Raw genomic sequence first — 21,374 nt, forward strand, 5'->3', positions numbered from 1 at the left:
CCAGGGAAGCAGACTGCCTTAGACTCAAAGGACAGGAAACAAAGCTGGCCCTATCTCTCGGGGCCAGTGTCACCGTAAGAAGAGCATGGGGGAGGGGACATGTCTGTCTCAGGTGGCTCCGGAGAGAATCAAAGGCTAAACCTCTCTGGAAGGGACCCTGCCTCCCTGACTTTACCAACCTTTACCACACCTGTTGCTGTCTGCTAGGTCAGGACAGGGCAGCGGGGCAGTGGGGCAGTGGGCCATCGGGCCCCACAGCTCAGGGGTTTTCTTTAGGAGGGGCTGACACCAGCTCTTGGAGTGGGCTCTGATTGGCCCATGTCAGCTCAGTGGGTTAACAGGTGGACAAATGACCAAAGGACTTATGTCTGTGGTGGTGGGGGGGAGAAGATGAGTCTTACTTCATGATCCTGTTCCCCCCTCTTTCTTCATGTACATCAATTAAGCAGCACATAGACCCCCAGAGCTGTTGGTAGCCTTCTTGGTATAGGAGGACAGCCTGGCTGAGGAGGAAGCTCTGACAGGAGAATTTTAGAGACTCAGCCAGAACAAACTCCTGGATCAAACCCACCCTGAAGCTCATATGCTGCTAGATTTTCCAGTGATGATTGCAGGCACAGTGGGACTTGGCTCCTGGACACTGCACACAACTTGTCTTACTTGTGGCAGTGCTGTGGCTTCTGTCCAGAGGTCACCTAAAGGCCTGGCTTGGCTTCTGACACCCATTGCCTAAGGTTGCCAGTTAAAATACAGGGAACCCCATAAACTTGAATTTTAGAGAAACTAAAGTAATAATTTAGTATAAGTACAGTATAATATAACCTAAGTAGGCTTCCCAGGGGGCTCAGTGGGTAAAGAACCCATCTGCCAATGCAGGAGACACAGGTTCAATCCCTGGGTCGGGAAGATTCCCTGGAGGAGGAAATGGCAACCCACTCCAGTATTCTTGCCTGGGAAATCCCATGGACAGAGGAGCCTGGCAGGATACAATCCATGGAGTTGCAAGAGTTGGACATGACTGAGCACACACACATATATTCTAAGTATTGCATGAGGTATACATACACAATAAAATCATTCACTGTCTAAAAGTCAAATTCTGTGTGTTTTTATGTGCTAACCCTGGCAGCCCTTCACTCACTTGGCCTGGTGACCTGGGCAGAAGGACAGACTCACCAGCTCTTTACACGCGATTCTTCTGGGTGGAATGCGGGGCTCTCAACTCAGGGCCCTGGTGGGTCAGCCTGGTCAGCCGACCACACCGGCTGCACAGGGTCCTGGTTTGGAGCAGCGCCTGCTATGATGGGATGGGATCCTGCTGCTGCTTTCGCCCTTCCTTTGCGGGTCGAAAGCTGGAAGAAAGCGGAATGTGTCCCCAGCCGGGCCCAACTTCTGGTCGCCTGCTGCCAGCATCCCCCTGGCAACCTGAAACCTTCTACGTCCCCCACCCTGGCCTGCATGCCTGTCCCTACCACATGCGAGTGACCGAGTTCGCTGGTTGTCACACACTCTGAATCAGGGAGGTGGCTTTTGCTTGCTCTCATCTGGGTGGTCCTTGTTTATTTTCTCACCAGGAGATGTGGGTGGGGATTGGACTGGGGACATGGCCTGCGCAGACTGGTTAAAGCATAGGTTCCTGCTGGGCAGACGCACCAGATACTCCGCTCAGGCAGACACATTGCCCATCCCGCCACTGGGTTTGCCTTCCTCCCTCCTTATATTTCAGGAGGATCGTGGATTGGAATGGTTGAAGGTGGCTTCTCTGCCTCAGTCCTGCCCCTCCTCGGCATCTGATGACCCATTTATTACCATTAATTCATCACCGGGTGGGCTTCCCCCGTGGCTAAGTGGTAAAGAATCTGCCTGCAATGCAGGAGTCACTGGAGATATGGGTTCGATTCCTGGGTCAGGAAGATCCCCTGGAGGAGGGCATGGCAACCCACTCCAGGATTCTTGCCTGGAGAATCCCATGGACAGAGGAGCCTTGTGGGCTACAGTCCATGGGTTTCTAAAGAGTCGGACATGACCGAAGTGATTAACACACACATGCAGACACCAGGCGTACCTTTCCTTGTGCATCTGTAACTCTCGGCCTCATTCGCTTGACTCCACGGTGTTATGGATAACACGCTTCACTGAGTTTCCTTCTGCCGTTAGTTTCCACAGCCTTTGTGTAAAATTCCACATAGCAATTTCCTGACCCCAAGTTGTGTCATGAGCTACGGTTGGTTTTGCAACCTCCTTTAACTTTGTTGGACTGGCCCGACCTGGGGCTGGCTGGATTTAACATGTTGTATGTGTGGTGGGTGCAGCTGTCACAGAACCACAAATCCAGGGTCAAAGGGTTGGTCATGAAACTCAGTTCTCACTTGATTTCTTCTGCAACATTTTAGTAGAAAAATGTTTAAGCCTTTTCAGAAAAACTGAATGCATTGTTCTGTGGATACTCATGTGCCATCCCCTAGATGCCACAGTTAACGTCTTCTATACTGGCTTTGATAGAGAAAGAGAAAAGGCACAAACTGGATGATTAAATAGTTAATCCCACTAGGGAATTGTAAGTAAGAAAACTATGGGAGACCCCTGTAAGTTAATGATTATTCAAGAAAGCAGGTTGCTTCTAAACAAAACCATACAATAGAAACACGGGGCATGCCCCCAAACAATAAAACAATAGTAGCATGAGTCCCACATCCTGCCCAGTGAGCTCAATAAGTTAATGATCCCTAGGACATGCTCTCTGCTCGCATAAAAACAATAATTTGTGGACCTAGCTGGACCATGTAGGGACAAAAAAACTCCCCTGCCCAACTTGGAGGAGGAGTTGATGATGGAAGCATGAGGTCTACTCGAGAAAGACAAAGAAGTTCTTCTCCCCCTCCCTTCTTTTCCTTTGATTATAAAACTGTAGCCCAGTAAGCTCCTGGGGTGTGGTACCTCCTTGCCCATCTGCTTGCAAGCCTCACAAATGTCCTGTTTTAATAAATCACTTTGCCCCTCACTGAATTTTTCTCTGTGCTAAGACATAGAGGACTATGGTAGTGGAGCTCTTTGGAGCCCCTGGAATGACTCCTAACAGTCTCAGCTCCATTCATCCATCATCCATCCATCTAGCCACCCATCCATTTATCCATCCATCATCCCCCGGTTCCTCTTGCTATTTTTGCACATTATTCACAAAGTAGCTGTACTTCAGTTGATATTGAATTCTGGGGACCCCATCCTGCCCAATGACTTCAGGGCCTTGGTTTAAATTCTCCCAGAATCAGTAAAGCCTCCCAAACTTGCTATAGCCCAGTTCTACCACTCCAGCTGTCACCAGGCCCTTTTTCATGCCAGGGGCCCAGTGACAGGCTCCCTTTCTCCCAGGGTGATTCTTTAAAAGAAGGCATTGAAGGGAAGCAAGAGGCAGAACCTGTGGGGGAATTAGAGCCTGGAGCTGGGCCTGTCCTGACCCTGGCCCAGGGCTCTGGCAGGCCCCGAATATGTGGGTCTAACAAGCTGGCAGGTGAGGCTCCACTTTGAGAACATCTGGTTTAAGCTGGCACGGCTCCTTGGAAGTCCAATGATCCCTAAAATAACTGCTTAGCCAGAGTCCGGGGTGTCCTTTTGGAGTAGAGATGGACACATACTTCTGGCCTAAGGGTGCTACAGTCTTTACCCCCAAGGGAGGCCAGGCCAGCCCCTCCCCTGGCCCGGATGCCCCTGGATGCTGGCTCTGGGACAGCACCTTCAGGGCGGTGACTTGATCCTGTTCTGGGTGTGTTTCCTCTGCAGGCTGTGTGTCTCTGCAGGCTTGCCTCGGGCCACACCTGCAGCCCCTCTGTGGCTCTCCTAGTGTCCATGGCTCCACTGACCCACAGGGGAGGGGGTCCAGCCATGCCCCAGAGAGAGAGGTGTCAACATTAGACCTGCACACACCCTGGCACCAATGACCTTTCTTTGCTTGATTTATTTCCTCATCACCCAAAGGAAAACGTGCTGTAGGAAAGCAAGCGTGTGTCTTTGAGAATGCCTTTGCCTCCTTCTGCAGACCGCACAACACCGTCTTTCACACTCTGCTGTTGCAAATTAAGTCGTTAACAAAAGAGTAAACTCGTGTTAATTGTCGATGGCTTATTAGTACCTATGTGGATGGCCAGGCTGGGGACGTTTGTGAATTTCATTAATTTCTCCAGGCTTTTGGAGTTTGGCTTGAACTCAAAGGCCCTCCGTGAGTGAACTCTTGTAAAGCTTTAATTAACTCTTGCCAGTGTCAATATATTTTATTACCTTCCGCAGCCCACAGGCTCCCTCATGACTAATTTACTCGGATGTTCCTAGCTGCTCTCGTGAAGGCCGATGCTCCTGGCTGACGGGAGTGGATTGCGTTGCTTTATGGGTTACAGCTCAAGGGCAGTGCATGTCCATCAGAGATGATCACTGGGGTGGGGTGGCGGGAGCACTTTGCTCTGGGGAGTCAGAACTTGTTGCTTTAGAAACGGAGGGGCTGAGGTTGGATTGATATATACATACTACTATATAGACCACTTTATATAGGTCTATAAAATAGACCACTAATAAGGACCTGCTGCATAGCACAGGCAACTTGACTCAATACTCTGTAATAGCCTTTATGGGAAAAGAATCTGAAAGAGTGGATATATGTATATGTATAACTGACTCACCTTGCTGTACAACAGAAATTAATACAACATTGTAAATCAGCTGTGGTCCAATAAAAAAATAAGGGAACCAAGGGGCTGAACTTGGAGATAAAAGTTTGGCCATGACCTTGAAGGCCGGGTGGGGTCTGGGAAGGCCCCAAGTCTGGGTCCTGACCTTTGATTGGAAGCTATGGAATGGAGGGTCAGTCACCCCACCTCCCACTCCCTTTCCCTCCATTTGAAGGCCCAGGTGGGAACCTTGCCCCTAGGGGTTCAGGTGCGGGGGCATCTTCACGGACACAGGTATAGCGCTGCCTTCCACTGGCTCGGGGGTCTGGGGTCTGAGGCTGCCAGGCCTCTCAAGTTGGGAGCCAGGGGGACGGACATTGTCAGCACGTGGCCCCTGCAGCAGCTACCTGCCCATTCCACCTGCACCCACAGCCCCTGCCTCTGCCCACAGGACCAGAAGGGCCAAAGGGCGACAAGCCAAATTTCGTCATGATTCTTGGGGTGGAGGAGGTGGCGGTCTGCCCGTGGTGGGCACCCTAGGCTGTCAGGCCTACTTCCCCGGGCCGCTTCTTCCCCTTGACTCCAAGTCCAAATTTATCCTAATGTTGATTTTTGAGGCTTGCTACTTCTTTTTGATTGAGGGCACATTTACGTGCAGTGGATGTGATGATTCCATGAGCTTCTGCAGATCCATGCACTCGGTACAGAGCCATGGGTTCCCACGAGTCCTGGCCTCAGTCTGCTGGCTCCCAGGCACTGTACTCTGATCCTGTCCCCAGAGACTGGCCTGGCCACCTGCAGCTCTGCGTGGGGGACCTGCACAGCTGAATGGTTTTCCCAGCCCCCTTCTTTTGTGTCATGGGATGTCCCTGGGGTGAACCTGTGGTTCCTGTGTCAGTGTCCTTTCCTTTTACTGAGGAGTAGGCTTCTGTCGTTTGTCCATTACTTGCTGATGTGTGTAACATTTTGTCCAGGTTTGGCCGTTATGAAAAATGCTGCTATAAATGTCCTCACACAATTCCCTGTGTGGATGTTGTTTTTGTTTCTCCTGGGGGCGGGGGGATTGGTGAGCCTTTGGGTAGGTGTATTTTCAATTTCTTCAGAAACTGCCAGGCTGCTTTCTGGAGCAGCTAGACTGATCTTCGCCCCCAGCAGCAGTGCTGTCAGCACTTGGTACTGTCGCCCCTATTTAAAAACACTTCTCACCAGTTGAGGCTGCCTCACTGCGGACAGGTCCACAGGCCTATTCCAGACGTGACTATTTTGTTATCTTTGTTGGTAGGATTTCCACCATTAGTGCTTTTCTTATTTTGCATTTCTTTTCTCCCAGGTATGACTTCAGTGTAATTTTGTCACTCTGCTCTTCAGTTGACTTTTTCTCTCTCCAGCTAAATCTATTCTGCTCTTTAACCCATGGAGTTTTAAATTTCAATGATTGTATTTTTCATTTTCAGAAATTCCACTTTGTACTTTACTAGAACTCTGTGGTCAATTTTGAGAGTCTCTCATTCCTTTGATTTTTGTCCATTTCAGCATGTGGAGCACCTTTATATTTTTGAATTTGATAATTCCCTTCTCTTCTGTCTTCACAGATCCTCTCTCCTCACTTTTTGGTGTCATCATTGATTGTAGATTGAAATGGGTGGTTTCCTCATTCATGATTACTCCCAAGTCTCTGTCGAGCATCAGGGATGCTCACTGTGCCCTGGGGGGAGGCAGACCTCTGTCCTTGTCCTCTGGTGGGTTCTGTGTTGGACAGGCCACCCCCTCTGCCTGCTAGTCCTCTACCTCTGTAGTCCTGGGGCCTCGTCCCCCTCATCCCCTCTGATAATACACAGGCTTGCATTCTGCCATCAAAGCTCAATGACTCTGTGACCTCGGTTAGCTGTTAAAAAGCTTTTCTAAGCCTCAGTTTCCTCATCTGTTATGTGGTCACGAGTCAGCCCCTGGAGGACAGTTAAATTATTTCTCCCCTTTTCCTTTCTCTCTTCTTTTACATCCACTTTTCGCTCACTTAGAGCGACTATTAAGCCAAGACTATTAGAAATACTGAACTGTGTATTAAATTAGGCTGAAACACTACTTACAATATAATAATGATTCTTTGAAAATATTTCAACTTTTTCTTAAATATTTTTATTATTTTTTATTTACTTGGCTGCACGGGGTCTTAGATGTGGTTCGCAGGATCCTCATTGCAGCATGTGTAATCTTTTAGTTGTGGCACGCAAACTCACGTGGGATTTAGTTCCCTGACCAGGGATTGAACCTGGGCCCCCTGCATTGGGAGCACAGAGTCTTAGCCACAGGATCACCAGGGAAGTCCTGAAAATGTTCCACCTTTTTATCTCTTCTGCTGTTGCCTTATTGATTCTCTGATTTGTCAAGAGGGCAGAACAACCAAGCAAAAGGCTTCAATATAAAAAGTCTCTTGGTAGCCGGCGTAATAAATCTTCCACTGAAATTCAGGTAATTCTCGCCTTTGAGTCCTGATGGGGCGAGGCAGAGGAACAGCCCCTAGGGCTGCCGCCCTGGGAAGGTATTCTCAGAGTTGGTGTTTAAGCTCTGTTGGGGTGTCCCTCTGAAGTTTCTCAAAAGATAAAATATGCTGACTGCTCATCTATTTTGAGTTCTGTTCATGAGAGAAAAGCCTTTGCTTCCACTGCCAGATGCTCTGAAGGGGGATAAGATGTTAACTTGCCATCAGTGAAGTTCCCTCCCATTTTGGTTGTGATGGTTCTAGGATCTGGGATTCCTCTCCTTGCATAGTCCGGGCTGCTTGGCAGTCACAGCTATGGATATCCAGGAGGTTTGTTTGTCATTTTCTCTGGGTGGCAGGCCCCTCACTTCCTTCTCCGTCACGGCCTTATTTTCCTACAAGAGATGACACATGACGACTCCTATCTGGTCCTGGGCTCACTTACCTGTCTGGATAAGGCCCGTTTATCCTCCAGCAGCTGGGGATTCTGCTTTAGAAGTGGCAGCTTAGGAGGCAATGCTGCTGTGTCCGGAGGCTTCTCTGCTTCAAGAATCTTGGAAACACCCACCCCCCTCCAGACACGCTTGCACACAAGGGAGCCTTGGAAGGGGAGTCCTGCTGCTGTAAACAGCACCCGAGAAGATGCCTGGGGAAGGTTTCACTGGTGTAGGCGGGAGGGAGCAATGCAATACGTAAAGGGATGGTGGTGGGACCCAGCTGTCCATCTGTCCATCCACTCATGCACTAAGTGTGGCTTAATTAGATCCTTTTCTCTTCAGTGGGCACGTGAAGGCTCGAAGCCTGGTGCTGGAGTTACAAACACAGGACACGTCTTGTTCTCATGTTGCTCAGTCTTGTGGGCCAGAGTGACCCATAAACAGATTCACGGCCCAGTGTGAACGTCACTGGGTGGGTGCATCAGGGTGGAGAGGAGGACAGAGCTTCAGGAGTGGGGCTGGGTGACCGGGGATGCGCCAGAGTTCACCTTCACGCCGGGTGTTGGACTAGGGGCTGGAGGGCCTGAGGTGCCATCCCCAGGAGGGTCTGGCTCGGATGAAAGTGTAGCCTGCAGCCTGGACGAGACAGCAGCTGCCAATCATGAGGTCCCCAGGGGCCTGGCTACAGGGCTTGCACTTTATTCTACAGGAGCTGGGATCTTGTGAAGGGATGTGATAACAATCAGAACCACATTTTGAAAAATCGTCCTGGATGCTCTTTGGTGGATGAGGCAAAGGGGCCAGATGGGAAGCCACTGTCCAGGCAGGAGGTGCTGATGCTGAGCCCGGGGTGGGGTGTGGTGGAGGTGAGCAGGGGCTCCCTGGGAAGAGGCTTTGGCAGGAGGTGAGGGAGACACATGGACGGAGGTGAGACGAGGTTCAGGGACTGCAACTGGGGCTCCTGGAGACCCAGAAAATGGGCTGCAGGCAGTATGGGTATGGGTGTGCTGGGTGGGTAATGGGTGTCAGTGCACATAGTTCAGGCTTAAGGGTCTGTGTGCATCGAGGTGAGGAGGCCTCACAGACAGTTGTGAACATATTTGTGCTTAGGAAGAGGAGTGACAGACTCAGGGCTGATGGGGAGGACAGACACGGGAAGATGGGTACTCCAGACACAGAGGTGATGGGCCATAGAAATTCTCCAGATGCAAAGGGCCTAGCTTATTAATTAATATCTCTCTAGCACGTCACAGTGTTGGTTCCTGTGAAGCTTGTGGTGAACTCAAAACCTAGGACTTTCCCATCAGAAGTGCCGACAGTTCAAGTCTCTGCCATCTCATTTCTGAGTGACCAATCTCTTGAGTTCAAAAGCACGGCCTTCCATCTGGTTATTTCTGGTCTGACACTGGCCTCTGGGGCCTGGCTGTCATGCTACTGGCCCTTGAATCCTATGGCCCCTGCCTCCGGGCTGTGGTGGGGGTCTCTGCTGCTGCCCACCAGTGGGCTGTTGACTGAGCAGGGCCCTGGGTACTCTGTGCCTCCGAGTTCTGCATGAGGGGCAGTGCTCACTATCATGACAGCCTCACGTAAGCATGTCAGCAGAGGTCAGGCCGTGTGCCATCAGTTATCCTGGACGCACCCGCCTGGCTGTGGTTTTGGCCTCTCTTCCTGTCCCTGGAATTTTAAATTGGAAGGTGGCTTTGACGGCCCACGGTGTTCAGGGGAAATCAGAAGATGGAAAACCAGCTCCCCCCTTCTCTTTCAGGGGCTATCTCAACCCAATTCACAAGACAATTTCTTTGTTATTTGTGGAAAGAGGGTGAAGAATTTAGAGGAATTGTATTAAGTGGTTAAAATCTTTTATTTCACCTTTCTTAAATAGCAGATTTTCAAAGACTGGCAGGCAAATTGAAGGGAAGTGCGTGCGTGTGGGTGGCGTGTGGGTGTCCAGTGTGAAGCTGTGAGGTCTGTTCCCAGCAGCACACGCATTCCAGGGTAAGACACCCCACCCCAAGACTCACTGGGACCCGGGGTTCTGTCCTCATGACTCTTGCCCTGGTCGTTAGGGGCAGGATGTGACTGGCTCAGAACTTCTGTGCGGCGGGCTGGAGCCTGCGACAAGGGGCTCCTACCGCCTCTTCGCTCAACGCTAAATTGTTTACGTTAGTCAGGGGTGAGGAGAAGTGTCGGCAAGGAAGATCTCCTGTGCTCGGTTGGCAGGTTAAAAAGCTACACGTCAGGAATAAACAATTTCTTCTTCGTCTGTGTGTAATGGGGACCGTGAGACATGCCGACGAGCTGTGAGGAGCAGCTGCCCCCACGCGGGTCCTCAACCTGTCCTTCCTGCACGTCCCCCGCCCTGTGTCTATCCCATCGCCTTTGGCCGGGTCTTGCTCCATCCACTCGGACCCAGGCAGTAATGCAGCGTCACCCTTGGGGTGGGGGCTACGCCCTTCCTCCGCAGGTGAGGGTGGTCATTGTGGCCGCTTCCCCAAAGCAGCTGTCGATGCTGCCCACCGAGCTGGGTCCTATCTGGCTCCCTCTCAGAGGGTTGCTCAGCCTCGGGGGCTGTCTTCTTAAAGGGACCTGAGCCTCTGATGGACACTCCGGCCCCATGCAGGGAGGGTGGGGCTTCGGGAGGGCTCTGGAGAGAGGCGCTGCTGGGGAGTGGGGTGGGTGAGGAAGGTTCTGGGAGGTGTTTCTGAGGTCAGAGGGGAGGCATCCGGCGTGGACCGATGGGCCAGGGTCTCCTCAGTCGCGGACGGAGCTCTTGCCAGCTGGTCGGTTCAGTGTGGCCCCCACCCCATCACTCTGGTCACGTCCTTCCTGAGAGGTCGGCTCCAAACAGTAAGGGCTAAATCCATGTGCTCAGGGCATTTTCACCTTTCTCAGTCTCTGCGACATCTCAGGCTTTCCCTGAGACAGAAAGCTGTCTGGGTTTCGGTGCTGGAGGGGTGCTGGGCAAGGTTGCATGCCCGTCCACACTGTCTTTACTTCTGTAGCTCTGTGGTCATGCTTATCTTTGAAACTGATTTTATTGTAAAGGTGAAGGGCATTTTAAAAAATTGTTCTGCTCTGGAGACATTAAAGACACCATTGACAAGAAGAGATGAATAAGAGACTTTTGAGGAGGAAATATGAGCTCAACTTTTCCCTGGGGCTCCCTGAGCAAGAATCGGGTTCGCTCTGGCCTGGGGAGGAGGACTATGGTCCCCACATGGCAGGAAGCTTGGCCAGGAGTAGAGTCTGCTGGAGCTTGGTGCCGGGGACGACCCTGGGGAGCTGGGGGTGCCAGTATAGAGAGACCAGGCTGGAGGTTCCACCAGGAGACACTCCGTGTGACACTCCCACCATGAAATTGGCGGATGGGCAGGGTCTCCATGAGCTGCTGGGCAGGGCTCATCCTGCGCCTGTCCGTGGAGTGGGCCCTCCCTTCTCAGACGTTAGTGGCCGTCACCAAGGCACTGACTTGAGACGAGGGATGGTACATCAGTAGCTCATTCTGTAGCTGCCCCCCCACCCCGTAATTAGCTTAAGTGACACTGAGGACAAAGAGCTGTCTGGGTTGTGGTTCCACTAGGCTTGCATGACATCTCAGAGGAGGGCCATTTATTTCTCCTCAAGCATTTTTGTTGACCCAGAGCATCCTGTGCAGGGGGCTCAGCCTGGTCGGCGACAGCCCAGCTGCAAGCCCAGCTGGCTGGAGCCAGGCACCCACGTGGCGGCGGCTGTGGTTTCTGTCCCCGAGTTGACAGAGCGCCTTGTGAGCCTCGGTCTGCAGAACGGCAGGAACATTTGCAGTGAGAGGCAGAAGACTAGATGGCCGCAGCCCTGATCTGCTCCAGAGAGGCTGGCTCATGCCTGTGGTCCTGTGACATTATCCGTTGCCACCTTTGTACTTACCCAGTGCCCTCATCCGGAGGATAAATCCCACAGCTAGCCTGCAATGGTTGATACGTGTCATATATGAAGAGTCTTTCTGTGTTAAATGGGTGAACACCCGGATGGAAATGTGAAGTAAAGCCATGAAAGGTACTGTGTATGCAGATTAAAACAGATGGTCAGCTCATGTTGGAAAGCACTGCTAATAAAAAAGAAGGCAGCATGAGGAAGTGATTTTGCCAACAATGGGAAAGCTTTGCAAACAAGTATAAACACAGAGTCAGGACTTCCCTGCTGGTCCAGTGGTTAAGACTCTGTGCTCATAATGCAGGGGGCACAGGTTCGATCCCTGATGGGGGAACTAAGAGCCTGCATGCCATATGATGTAGATGAAAAACCCCGAAACAAACAAAAAACCCCCACAGCAATGCAGAGTCTTGCACAGGTATGGGGAACAGGTCCTGTCTCATCTTTTTGGTCACAGCAGAACTTAGAAGACTCCTTCTGGAAAGCAGCTTTGCGCCTTGTGGGAGAGGGTTTCCACTTGTGGGAATGTGTCTTTAGGAAGCATTTCAGAACAAGTAAAATCACAGGTTGTTCACTGTAGCCTTGTTTATAGAAACTTGGAAAGACACGACGTGCCCAGCAGAGAGGAAAACAGTTAAATGTTACTGAGCAAGCCCCATAAGCACACAGCAGAAACGATCCACTTTGCCCTCCACTGCAGCCCTTGGGAGGTAGGTACCCACATTGTCCGCACCTTACAGGTAAGGACACTGGGGCACGGAGCAGTGAAGGGACTTCAGCTGACTCTGGACGTGGGCAATGTGGCCACTAGACCCAGACCCAGACCACCTCCCCAAACACAGGGTGCGGCCCGTCAAGTGGGACGGATGGTTCTGCCGTCAGACCTGGTGTCCAATACTTAATGATTTGGAAAGGTCAGGATGAAATCGGTGGGAGCAGTGACAAAGCAGCATGGGGCTGAAGCCAGGGGATGTGGTGATCCTGACTTCATTTGTTTACACAGTAACTGAAGCTGCTGCCCTGGGACCTGAGACAGGTGGGCAAACACTATGCAAACCTCCCTGCCTCATCAGCAGGACACAGTCCAGGGGCCTGCATGTCTGTGCCTGGGTCAGTCAGGGGCCCACATTTATCTTTTTTTTTTTTTTTTAATTTAAACATAATTGACACAGAGTAAAATACACAGATCTTTCAGTTTGATGAGCTTTGATTATTTCACATATCTGTGTGAGTATCACCCAGGCAAGATAGAGGAGGTTTTCATCATCCCAGGAGTCTCCCTCTGATTCTTCCCCCCCAGCCTGTTCCCCACCCGGGATCCTTGTTCTGATCTTTCAGCCCAGACTGGTTTCCTGTTCCTGCTGTCACAGGCGGTGGTGTTTTTTACATCAGACTGCTGTTGTCTGAATGTTTTGTTGCCTTGTCCAGGCTGGGGCTGAGGTCAGAACCCTCCTTCCAGTTACTGAGTCGCCCCCATGGCGATGCAGAGCCTGGGAATTTTTGTCTCTGGACACTGTTTTTCTCTTCTCTTGAATACACACCCAGGTGTGAGGTGTTAGGTTACAGTGACGACAGAGGTACGACTTTACAGGAAAGTGTCAGTTTCCAGGTGGTTCTGTTGTCACAAGTTCCCAAAGACACGAGCTCTCCTCTGTTGGTACCTTGCTGGCGTTTGACAATGTCTGTTTTCTTGCACTGGGGGATATAGTGGAATCTCATCCTTGGCTTTATTTTTTAATCTTGTAAAGCAATAAGACATTCTTTAATTTAAAAAGAAAATAAAACTTCACAAATCCTAGGTTATATTATATAACAGAAATTCATAGAGACAGAAACACCATCTTCAGTTGGAAACTAAGAATTTAAAGCCCCGAGTCACCAAGCTTTTCATATTCAGCTTAAATTTTTTTTTTTTAAATCCTTCCCACTCCCTATTTTCCTGTCTCCACTTGAAAACCTAAAATGTCAAAATTTATTGACCCTGCAACCCATACCTTGTATCCCAATGTGGTACGTGCTTATTTTTCTTTGTCCAGTGGTTTATTCCTTTGAAAGGAAGCATCTATAGTAATCTGGAAACATGCAAGGAGAGGCATGAGATAAGGAATGAATGACAAAGCACCTCAGCATTCATACTGATAATGGGCTTGGTTAATTAATACGTTGAACCCCATTTTTCAAATACTATTGGTGTATAACCTAGAATTTGCAAGCATGTGCTGATTTTTCAATATGTTACTGGTATGAAGACTAACTTTGCTTCCAAATTCTTTCCAGTTACTCCCAGGTGACGCAGTGGTGAAGAACCCGCTTGCCAGTGCAGGAGATGCAAGACACATGGGTTTGATCCCTGGGTCGGGAAGATCCCCTGGAGGAGGAAAGGGCAACCTGCTCCAGTATTCTGACCTGGAGACTCTGTTCCCCACTCTGCCTCTGTCCCATGGGACCCTCGCTGGACGATAGGCACTGGGATTTCCTGGGGCCGCTAAAGACGGTAAGACAGCTCCTGCTGCTCTTTGGACAGAAAAGCTTGTCCCCACAGCCAGCAGGGCCAAACGTAGGGAGAGAGGATTTATGCCTGTGTCTGTCCAGGGGTGCAGCGCCCCTAATGCAGATACAGTCTCTGAAAGTCTCCGGAAGCTTTGTCAGCCCAGGCTGACCCTCCATGGTTGAGGAGAGAGGAGGCCCTGGAACCAGACCCTGTGGTTCACAGGCAGGTGGTTTCTAAGGAAGTGCTCCTAGGTGAGGCTGGAGGGAAGGGGAGGTGGGTGGGAGGGGAGAGGCTGCTGGTGTGGGCTGACTCCAAGTGGAGCTCCGTCTGTCCTGGGTCCCCCCTGTCTTTGGTCACAGGAGTAGAGTAAGGAGGTCATCCTGGTCTTCTCTAGGGAAAAGCTGGTCATCTCTTATCTAATTATTGCCCACTGCCCTTACCTGCTGGAGAAGGCAATGGCAAGCCACTCCAGTACTATTGCCTAGAAAATCCCATGGATGGAGGAGCCTGGTAGGCTGCAGTCCGTGGGGTCGCTAAGGGTCGGACACGACTGAGCGACTTCACTTTCACACATTGGAGAAGGAAATGGCAACCCACTCCAGTGTTCTTGCCTGGAGAATCCCAGGGATGGGGGAGCCTGGTGGGCTTCCGTCTATGGGGTCACACAGAGTCGGACACGACTGAAGTGACGCAGCAGCAGCAGCAGCAGCCCTCACCTGCCATAGTGACGCCAGCAAGTGGACAACTGTGAGGATGGCCCTAAGTTGACTGATGCTCATGCTTGATTTTTGGGGGAGATCAACCAAGAGCAGGCACAAAGACTTAGGTGGATGGCACCTTAATGTTAGTCTCTCAGTCATTTCAGACTCTTTGTGACATCATGCACGACAGCGCGCCAGGCTCCTCTGTCCATGGGATTCTCCAGGCAAGAATACTGGAGTGGGTAGCCATGCCCTCCTCCAGGGAATCTTCCTGGCCCAGGGATCAAACCCAGGTCTCCTGCATGGCCAGCAGATTCTTTACTGTCTGAGCCACCTTAATAATACCATTAAAGAGCAGGGGTCCTTCATCTCCCTCTAAGGTGCCCCAAACTGACACACTGACCTGCTCTACAACCACCGGTGGGCGTTTGTGCAGAAAGTGCGAGTCGCTCAGTTGTGTCCAACTCTTTGCAACCCCATGGAATTCTCCAGGACAGAATACTGGAGTGGGTAGCCTTTCCCTTCTCCAGGGGATCTTTCTAACAGAAGCAGGACTTTATCGCATGTTGGTCACGACACAGAGCACATGGTTCTGGAAGCCCCACGGCCAGGTGGCATCAGCAGATGGTTGGAATGGTTTCTGAGCTGGGAGGCGGCTGGCTCTGGACTCCTGTGGTTGCACCAGGTGTGATTTCAAAAGGAAAATCCAACAAGCATCTCTGTGGTTATGGGAGCTGGGGCTCACGGCTGTTCAAGCAGTTTCTGGAGAGGGTTTTTTTTTTTTTTTTAATGATCTTTTGATTTTGCACATATATTCAGGCCATCTCGTTCAAACAAGGGCAGTGAGACATATTTCCAAAGAAATTGAGGACTGTGTCTGGCGGGGAGGACAGACTGGCAGATGGGAAACCAGCTGGTTGGGGTCTCGTGTGCCCAGACTTTCTGCAGCAGGACAGCAGTGCCAGGGGTCATGTTGCTCAGGTGTTTCAGACGTGTTCAGGATGACACCGAAGGGGACAGGCTGGGGCGGGTGGGGGAAAACATTCACTGTGGCAGAGGTGTCCATTTACAATGTTTACGTGGTGCCTGCTATGGGTAAGCCACGTTGACTTCAGTGTGTGCAAGGATCTGCTTGAAAACATAGTTCTGCAGCTGGAACGGTAGAAAAGCACTGAAGTCATGTCCTCCTCTCCCTTCACACCAAGGAACCAGAGGCAGAAGAGGCTTAGCTAAGCATATCACCTGCTGGCCAGAGAGACGGCGACAGACATCGGCCTCATCCATGCCAGTCTGGCTGTTACTCTGCCAATTGATTGTCTGATTAAAACTCGGCATGCTCACTTGAAATGGGACATTGGACCCCCCAAAGACATACTGTCCAGAAGAGGGGTTAGGGTCAGGGCTGGCCTGGAGCCCAGCCATTTCTGACAACAGGGGTCTGTTCTGTCCTCTGAACCTTCCATAAATAGAAATCTGTCCTGTCTTTTTGGACTTTAGCCTTTATTTGTTTGAAATGAACTTGAAACACCTGCTGTGTCTTTTCCATCATCATCACCAGCTCGTTTGCACAACACCTTAGGGTTTGGAACAGCTCTTGCAGGGATGACCCCTGCTGGGGTTAACAGCTCGACGATGCAGGTTGTTAGGGCCGCAATGGAAGAAGGTGGAATCCAAGGTGACTTGTCTAACTTTTCTCCACCTGTCAGTGGTGGGGGCTGCTGGGGTGGAGGGGGTGGGCGTGTGCCCTGGAATTGTCCCCTGCTCGATCCACGGCAGGCGAAAAGCTCGCTCCTATAGGGTTGGCTATTCCTGTTGGCTTTAAATTCAGCAAGTATCCCTAGTGTGTCTGTTCCATGTGGGCAATCTTCCAGACACCAGGGGACAGCAGAGGACAGAGCCCCGGAGCCCAAGGGTCTGGATGCTGAAGTGAGGGGTGCGGTGGGGGTGTCTGATCAGAATCCCTGGGTTGCCTGTGTGGGTACACCTGTGTTTAACCACCGAATTCTAGGCCCCGGGGTGTCCTGCCGTCTTTTCTATTCCACTTAAGTACCTTGCTCAGGAAGGTCCCCAGGGCAACTCGTCTCTCAAGATGGGTATCTACAGTTTCTTATGTTTTTGGCCTCATTGCCTGTCTGTTTTACTTGAATTTCAGAAATCAGAGAGGGTAAAACAGCTCTTGCTTTCTTCACCAGCTCCCCCGTTGCAGACCCCAGGTAACGCGGCAACACTGTTTTAGGGGAAAGCGAGTCCCATCTGTCTCTGGAAGACGGTCCCCCAGTTGGACACCCGTCAGCAGCTGAGCGCTTGTCTGTGTGCCTGGGATGCCATAGGGGCTTCTCACTGCTACAGGATGTGAGGCCGGTGGCTCCTGGGTCAGGGGCTTCAGAGCTGATGACACCAGTGGGGAGGGGATACATCTGGCTAGGCAGAGGAAGGGTGCTTGCTTCTCATGGAGGGTGAGATGGCTAAGCAGGGACCTGGACAGAGGCTGGGGGACCCGGGGCAGCACATCAACTCAGCCTACAGTCTGATGGCGAGGCCCTTCTGGTGAAATGTGTGTAGCTGAAATCCAAGATGGTAAACCAAACAGGAATTTGGTTCACTTCACGAGTCCAAATAACTGTACTTTTGAAAAATGTTTCCAACATAACATTAATTTTGACCTTTATGTGAAGTGTGACATAAGCGTGTTTTTAAAATGGATATTCATGTGTGACACATTTTCCATTGGCACCTTATCAGATTTTCTGAGTTGCTGCTGCAATAGATAGGTTAGGTGTTTAAAATAAGCAATCAGTTGCTTTTATGCTCCTGCAAGGACAGGTTATGGTGATTGAACGGAATTTGCTTTTTTTTTTTTCCTTCCCGGAGCCTCAAGAACAAAGGCCAGGGGAGGGTGGACCACTGGAGAGTGGTGGGGGATGGAGGGGTGGAAAGTGAGGGAGGGGCCTGCAGGTACTCACTCCTCACCTCTGATGAAACTGGCAGCTCTTTCCTGTACCTTCTGACCTTTAGATCTCTCTGGGAAATACCTAAGGCCCAGGCAAAGATTTATCTGTGGATTCCCACAGGAGCCACTGGCTTCCTGATTCAGAACATCTTCCTTTCTGCCAGCGCCGTCCCAGCCGATGGGTAGAGGGGCTGGGAAACTGGGCTATCTCCCCCAACCCCCATTTCTTGTTGGCTAAGGTGAGTGACTGAACTGAAATGAACTGAACTGAACTGAAGGTCTGCTTCTGGGGATCCACCCTCTGTCCCTTCCTGCTGGACCCCACGACAGGAAAGCCCCCAGGCAGTCTCCAGGCCTCACAGAGGAATCTGTGGATGTGCCGGGAGCCCTGAGAGCTGGGGTCTGTGGCCAGCGTGCACAAGGTTACCATGGTTTGCATTGGACAATTTGGGAATATGGTGACCAGTGGAAAACTTAGAATTAATAGAGAGGAGAATCTATTTAGGATGGGAAGAAGCATATTGTCTGTGCTTCTAGTTAACTGGGGGACTCAGGGACTAGAGGACTGTGATAAGGCTTCCCAGACTGGAATGTGATCTGGATTCCCATTTAACAGAACAAGGCTTCGCATTGCATTATTCCAGTCACCACGCTCATTTTCCAAAATCACTTGGCAGCACTTAATTGCTGAATAAATATGGTTGCTGAAAATCTAAAATAATACATTATAAACTCTATTTAAAGTGGTAAAAGAGTTCACACTTTTAGGAGCTTGGAGGAATCATCCATCTTTAAATGCCTCTGTAAACAAAGACTGTACGGCACTTTGTAGGCACAAAAATTGCAAGGAACTGCTTGTTTGTTTCAGAGGAGAGACACGCAGCACTGTTTGGTATTTGGATGTTTAGTTGCTTTGTGGCGGGGAAAACCTGAGATCTCTCCCCTGAGAGGCAGTTCTGGGTCTGGCGCATGCCTGGAGGAAAAGAACAGAGCTGGAATCCAGTGAGAATTCTTTCCGTCTTATATCACTGTGTGCACTCGTGTCCCTCTTTCTGTCCTTTCTGCAGCCTGGTTTCCTTTTCAGGAACTACGTGTTCTCCAAAGGGCTGGCGTAGCTGACGGTTCAGGCCAAACCACCAGGTATTCCCACTACGGTGTTTGCATCGAGTGTCAACAGTGGCTTCTGGGAGAGACTGCCCACTGCAGTGAGTTTTCATTTCTCTCCTGGTCTCTGCGGGACATGTCCCCAGTCTTGCCCCTGGACCCATGGGCTTCCTATACATTTTGATGAAATCTCTGGGTTGGAGCTGTTCTTACGAACATAGCATTCTAGCTGATACACTTCCTCCCCACCAGCTGCTCTTTAACTCGTGCTGTGACAATCCTTCCCTCCTCCTCACATCTTGTCAACAAAGTATGCACCGTCTGTGACTTAATTTTGAGGATTCATGTTGTGCCAGAAGCTGCCGGGGGCCTGCCCTTACCCCTGCAGCTCATGCCAGCCAGACTGCACGGCTAGCATCTGCATCTCTTGGTTGCCCTGATCCCAGGTACCCCAGATGGTGTAGGGCAGAGACAGCCAGCCCTGCAGTGCCCTTTCTGAAGTCCGGGTACTAAGGCAGCATGGCGGCCATTTTGAAATTAAGGGAGCGAAGCGCGATGAGGCGGTGCTTCCCCCATTAATTTCGGGCTGACTGCTGGGCTGCACTGGCTACTGGAATGAGGGCAGAGGGATGGGAGCCGGGAGCATGGAGGGCACCCCTGGTTCACCCCAGGATGAGCCAAGGCCAAGGGGACATGGGACAGAGTGGAAGCCCCTGGTGGGAAGTGGCCAGGCTAGACTGGGGCTCAGAAGCCACCCCAAGGCATCCATAGGAGTGAGTGCAGAGCCAGTTCTCTGTGCATTTAGGATGTTGAGAAAGACTCTTACGACCTAGGTTCTCATGAACAAGTGGGTTAATAATTGTCCCCAAACCACAGGGTTGCTATGGGGCTTCCACGGAGTGCCAAGTCCTCTGGTGCACTGGTGGTTCCGTTTCTACTCCTTCAGTGATGACGGGGGCGTGATTTCCGGACACTCCCTGCAGAGGCAGCGCCATCGACCCTGAGCCCCTGGAAGCAGTTTGGGAAAGAAGGCTCTGCCCGACTCCCTTGTAGATGAGGGTGGCAGCTGGAGCACAGAGGTGAGGGACTGGCCCCAGCACAGGCCTGGGGACTGAGGTTTCAGGTGTTTCTGAACAAGAGCTTGTTCATCCTGAACTGTGACTAGAGAGACTCTCAGAGGCTGGGACATGACAAGCCCTCACTGGGTGGAACCTGGCGTGGACTTGCATCCTTACAGTCTCCTCCTCTGGCCTGAAGGGTTGGCCTTTGATAATGTGCAAATTCAGCTGTCTTCTTTTGTTGGTACCTAGTTTATCCATTTGTTCAAATATATATTGGGTATTGCCTAGGGGCTAGGAACTTTTCTGGGTGCCTGGGGAGAAAGTGGTGAGATAAAGGGACAAAATTCCTTGTCCCTTCAGAGTTTCATCCCAGTGAGAAAAGAGGAAGGCTGTGGACAAGACAGGTAAGAACATGGCACAGGTTGCTGGGGGCTGGTGAGTTCTAGGAAGGAGATGAGAACTGATGATGGAGGGAGGGAGACTGGGGAGGGCCGAGGCTGAAGGGTGCTGGCCCCGGCGGAGCAGCAGGGATGCAGGCGCGCCCCACCCCGTCCCCTCCCCCAGCTCTGAACAGAAGTTTGGGAAACTTCTCCAAGAACTCCAGGGAATGGACCACTTCCCCCGTTCATGGGGGGGAGATGTCCTAGGAAGCCGAGGGATGGGTTTCAAGTCGCCACTGGCATCCACCTCTCACCCAGCTGGGGCAGAGAGAAACTGTAACAGCCAGGACAGAAGCTTAGCAAAAGCAACCAGAATTTTGATGTAAATGCCGTTTTGGAGAACTGATTAATATGTCAAAATATTCAGCTCCCAAGGTATGCGATAAAAATAACCAATTTTGTGATTTAACATTCAAATGAATGATTTAAACTCCATTTCATCAACTCCTTTTCAAACCTGTCCCCTCTTTCCAGGCATTTTGGGGCGGCTTCTCTGCTGGACTCTGAATTGATATGGGCCAGAATTTCTGGGAGGGGGGAACCAGAGGCTCTGGAGAACTGGGGTGGGAGGCTGTCTGTGGGTTATCCTCACCAGGGCCATTTGCCTTTGTAGCGGCCTGGACTTTGTGTCCAGCATGGAGGAAGCAGGCGACAGGGTAGTGGGGACGCAGTCATAACCCTACTCCTGGAAGGAAGTGACTCCCAGTGTGGGGTCACTTCTCGGTGGGGCCTGTCCTGGCCTTGGCTCCACAGAAAGCAGAGCCTGAGACACACAGAGCCCGTGTTCCCCTTTTATAGGGAGGGATTAGGAAGCGGTGGAGTTGGGGGCTGGGGAGTGTGATCCCGGGGGAGTAAGGCAGTGGGGGTGAGGAGGGAAGCGGAGGAGCAAGCAAATGGACCACTGGGTGGGTGGACACCTTCAGAGAGGCCTTAGAAACTGCGGGGAGGGGTGTGTATCCCATTTCCCACTGCCCGTGGGTCCAGTCACCGTTCTGTGTCTTCAGGGAGCCTTGTGCGCCTGGGCATCAATACCCCTTACCCTAACCACCCCGCATCTCCAACCCCGAGCCACCTCGCCCGGCAGCTGAGGAGGGGGCGGGTGTGGGTGCCAGTGCTGCCCCAAGCTCTGGCTAAGGAGGATCAGAGG

General features: G+C 51.3%; 1 protein-coding gene across 7 annotated transcripts in view; it reads left to right on the forward strand.

Moving 5' to 3' along the window:
- APMAP (adipocyte plasma membrane associated protein) overlaps positions 1–21,374 on the forward strand; it is a 91,156-nt gene that overhangs the window by 42,529 nt on the left and 27,253 nt on the right. For 3 of the 7 annotated variants that reach the window (XM_088844017.1, XM_088844020.1, XM_088844021.1), the window contains exons 10-11: positions 13,758–13,974; positions 18,707–19,805. The gene's annotated coding sequence lies outside the window, so the exon portion shown is untranslated. Of the gene's footprint in view, positions 1–12,072; positions 12,191–13,757; positions 13,975–18,706; positions 19,806–21,374 lie in introns of all 7 variants that reach the window. The other 4 variants (XM_088844018.1, XM_088844023.1, XM_088844022.1 and 1 more) reach the window with 3 other exon arrangements.

This window comes from Moschus berezovskii, chromosome 15, assembly GCF_049115385.1.
Source record: "Moschus berezovskii isolate FMDL1 chromosome 15, NW_MosBer_1.0, whole genome shotgun sequence".
Taxonomy (NCBI): domain Eukaryota; kingdom Metazoa; phylum Chordata; class Mammalia; order Artiodactyla; family Moschidae; genus Moschus; species Moschus berezovskii.